At 39.3% G+C, this 4,687-nt stretch overlaps 1 pseudogene; it reads left to right on the forward strand.

Moving 5' to 3' along the window:
- Positions 1-1,453: 1,453 nt before the first annotated feature.
- Positions 1,454-3,108, forward strand: LOC111984667 (probable pectinesterase/pectinesterase inhibitor 51; annotated as a pseudogene).
- Positions 3,109-4,687: the final 1,579 nt, after the last annotated feature.

Genomic DNA, 4,687 nt, shown 5'->3' on the forward strand with positions numbered 1-4,687 from the left:
CTTAAAATTTATTGTGAAAGTATTGTGGTAGCATTTCTTAATTTTAATTTCTTATTATTCTTTATATTATTTTTCTCTTTATCTCTTTATTTGCTTTCATCCATACATGATTCTTTCTTTTCTTCTTTTCTTTTTTCCTCCATTTTTCACCTCTGTATTCTTCCTTTTCACTCTCCTCCACACACGTATACTTCCTCATCTTCACTCTATCTTGATTTTTTTTACTTCAGCTCTCTCTCTCTCTCTCTCTCTCTCTCTCTCTCTCTCTCTCTCTCTGGATAACAAAGGTTAGAGAGAGTTATCCTTTTGAATCGACATTCATCATTTTGCCTCGTCTGCTCCACTGCTGCTCGTCCTCCTCCTACCGCGGTCCAGATGGGTCAGATTTGTTGTCTTTTTTTTTCTTTTTCTTTTTTATCATTTTAATTTGATTAGTTTTAAGATTGTGATTTAATTTTGTATTTTGATTGTAATTGAGTTTAGATAGAGATGTTTGAGAGAGAAAAGATCTGGAATGGTTGAGTGGAGGAAGAAAGAAAAAAAAAATTAAAGAGAATTGGGAGATCGACGAGGTTGGCACTAGACAGACGAGTCAAGCTAGTGAGGTAAGGTGGAGGAAGAGAAAAAATAAGAAAGGAGGAAAAAAATTAAAACATTCTGACCAATGTGAACACAATATAAAATAATATATATACTTTTGAGTTACATTACACAGCCACCTTTGGCTGTGCACCGTAGCTGATAAGGGCAAAATTTGCCAAACAGTACAATTTCAGAAATATTTCAGTCGGATAGCACACGTTCAAACTTATTTAGTAAGGTAGACTCTTTTTGGAAGTTGATTTTAATAAACTCGACTTCCAGGCAAATCCAGTAAGTAAATAAGCCTAAAGTGGAAGTCGAGTTTACTGAACTCGACTTCCATTGAAAGTCGACTATACTGAGCCCCTTTACTTGCTGGTTAAGGGGTTGAATTTGCCTGGAAGTCGAGTTTATTAAAATCGACTTCCAAAAAGAGTCTACCTTACTAAATAAGTTTGAACGTGTGCTATCTAGGTGAAATATTTCTAAAATTGTACTGTTTGGCAAATTTTGCCAGCTGATAAGCCAAAATTTTTGGCCTTGGCTTTCTATAATTGTTAGGAAGTTTCTATAGTTTAGTTCTATAGTTGTCTGAAAGTTTCTATTTCCTTCTAATCTCTCCTAACTCCAAATAGTTTCGTTTCCACCTATTTCGTGTAGAAGAGAATTATTCAACTGTTAAATCCTTACCATCTCTTTATTACCCCAATTCCACATCGATCCAAATCATCCAACATCACCCATACTCTATCATCAACCTTAATAGCTACTTCTCATATATCGCCCACTATGACCATGACCATGACCATGTCCACTGGTCTCTTCTTCTTCGTTTCCCTCACTCTCTCTCTCCTCCACATCTCTCCACCCCCATGACCATTCTTCCTCCAACACCACACCCACCACTACTTCGATCCAACAAGTCTGTAAAGCCACTCGCTTCCCTGACCAATGCGTTAGCTCCTTATCCAAATCCAAACAACTCCCTCCAAACCCAACTCCTCTCCAGTTCGTCTACTCTTCAATCTCTGTCTCCTCTCACAATCTCCATAAAGCTCAATCAATGGTGAAGTCCATCCTAGCCTCCTCCGCAGGTAATAAAAACCACACAATCGCCGCGACCAACTGTCTCGAATATCTCCACATTTCACAGTACCGCATCTCTATTACCACCAATGACGCTCTCCCACGTGGTAAACTTAAAAACGCTAGAATTTGGATGGGCGCTTCTCTTCTTAACCAATACGACTGCTGGTCAGCTCTCAGTAGAGCAAACGACACGAGGTTGCGAACGAGACGATGTCATTTTTGGAGTCGTTAACAAACTTGACAAGCAACGCGCTGAGCCTGTTGTTTTCGTACGATAATTTCGGAAACGACACCGCTTCGTGGGTTCTGCCGAGGACCGAGTGTGACGGGTTTTGGGAGGCGGTGAAGAAGTCCAGTGGTGGTGATGGTGGATTTAAAGGTGGGGTCCCGGCGGACGTGATGGTGAGTAAGGACGGAAGTAGTGGGTCTTATAAAACGGTGTAGGAGGCGGTGAACCCAGCGCCGGAGAAGGGCAGTGGAAAGAGGTTTGTGATAAGAATAAAGGAAGGGGTGTATGAGGAGACGGTGAAAGTTCTGTTGGCGAAGAAGAATGTGGTGTTTTTAGGAGATGGAATGGGTAAAACGGTCATTACCGGGTCTTTGAATGTGGGCCAGCCTGGGATTACTACCTCTACCAGTGCTACAGTTGGTAGGTAATGTTTAGTTTTAGTTTTACTGGGTCTTTGAATTGAATTTGGGTTTTACAGTACACTTGCTATCTGTTCTAATGCTTTATTTGGGGCTGGGGCAGCTGTTCTTGGCGATGGATTCATGGCTAGTAGTCTCACAATCCAGAACACAGCCGGTCCTAATGCCCACCAAGCAGTAGCCTTCAGATCAACCAGTGATTTATCTGTCATTGAAAATTGTGAATTCCTAGGTAATCAGGATACTCTTTTTGCTCAGTCACTCCGCCAGTTCTACAAATCATGCCGCATTCAAGGAAATGTGGATTTTATTTTTGGAGGCTCAGCGTCTTTTTTCCAAGACTGCCACATCTTACTCGCTCTTCGCCAAGTGGATCCAGAAAAAGGTGAGGCTAATACCGTTACTGCACATGGCAAACTAGATCCTGCCCAATCAATAGGTTTTGTTTTTCAAAATTGTTTGATTAATGGCACCGAGGAATATGTGAAATTGTACCATAGCAATCCCAAAGTACACAAGAATTTCTTGGGGAGGCCGTGGAAGGAGTACTCTAGGACAGTTTTCATACAGTGCAACTTAGAAGCTCTTATTTCACCACTAGGCTGGCTGCCATGGAGTGGTGATTTTTCTTTGAAAACGCTTTATAATGGGGAATCTGGAAATTCTGGACCGGGTTTTACTCCGTCCTAAAGGGTAACTTGGAGTAACCAACGTCCTGCACAACACATTGACACATATTCCGTTGCAAATTTCATTCAAGGAGATCAATGGATTCCACCATCCAAATAATTAACTAGTCATAACTCATGAGAGAGAGTAGTTTCAATTGGAAGTGGGAAACCAAAATGTGCCTCTCGATATTTTATAACAGTTTATGTTTTTTGTTTTTCCATAACTGTTTGTGTCTATTGTCATTCTATAACGTTTGGGCCTTTGAGTCTCTCACATTCTAGAATTTTCTGTTATGAAACAAAGAGTCATGACAATAATGACAGCTCTTATAACTTCACCCTATAAAAGGGATAGATGTATGATATAAAAGTGTGTGAGAGAAAAAGTTATAGTGAACTCTCAAGGCAGTAATCTAATCTCTTTGTTTGTGAGTTTGAAATACTCTAATAAAATTTTCATTCCTCTCTTTCTTGTGAGTACTTTGTTGAATTTTAAGTCAAGACTTTATAAAGCCAACAAAGTGGTATCAGAGCCAAGTTCTTAGAGCCTAGAGTTTTTGTCTACACCATTAGTGAAGATGTCTTCTAATATGGTACAACCACAAATTCCTAAATTGATGAAAGAAAATTATGAGAGTTGGCATATTCAAATGAAAGCATTGTTTGGATCACAAGAGCCATGAGAGCTCATCACTGATGGGTATGTAGAACCCACAAGTGAGCAAGAAGCCACCTATAACGTAGAGCAAAAGAATTTGCTCAAGGATCAGAGGAAGAAAGATAAGAAGGCACTGTTTCTACTTTATCAAGGGGTGGATGAGTCAACTTTTGAGAAAATTGCCAAAGTAGAGTCAAGTAAAGAAGCATGGGAGATTCTAGGCCTTTTTTTCAAGGGTGTCAATTGTGTGAAAAGAGTTCATTTGCAAACTCTTTGTGTTGAGTTTGAAGTTGCTCACATGAAAGATGGTGAAACTATTTTAGATTATTTTTCACGATTACTTGTAATTGTTAATCGTTTGAAAAGTAATGGAGAGAGTATTGAAGATGTTCATGTGCTGGAGAAAATATTAAGATCTCTTGCAAACAAATTTGAGCATGTCGTGGTGGCTATTGAAGAGTCCAAACATTTGGAGACTCCCTTAATTGATGAATTAATGAGATCTCTTCAAGTGCATGAGTAGCATATGGAAAAGAATTCCAACTATGTTGTCATTGAGCAAGCATTATCGTCAAAATTGACTCTAAGAGAGGAGAAGCCTAATGGCTTCCGTGAAGGATATACCAATAGCAACTGTTGTATGGGTTGTGGAAGAGGAACATTCAGAGGCAGATCTGCTTGCAGACGTGGAGGTAATAGAAATGTCCAATGTTTCAATTGCAACAAATTTGGACATTATGCATTAGACTGCTGGTACAATAAATCTGAGGAGCATAATGAACAATCTAATCTTGGTGAGGCATCAAATGTTGAAAAAGAAGAATGTACACTTCTTTTTGCACAAGAGGAGGAAAATTATTCGCAAGAGGTGTGGTATCTTAATTCTAGAGCTAGCAACCACATGAGAGCTTGTTGAAGGTGTTCAAGGCGATATCCGTTTGGGATACTCATCCAAATTTCCCATAAAAGGTAAAAGAAAAATTAGAATATGTCAAAGGAATGTTGTTTTGCAATTTATCTCCAATGTGCAATATGTGCC

Source organism: Quercus suber, unplaced genomic scaffold (assembly GCF_002906115.3).
Source record: "Quercus suber isolate HL8 unplaced genomic scaffold, Cork oak 2.0 scaffold_115, whole genome shotgun sequence".
Classification (NCBI taxonomy): domain Eukaryota; kingdom Viridiplantae; phylum Streptophyta; class Magnoliopsida; order Fagales; family Fagaceae; genus Quercus; species Quercus suber.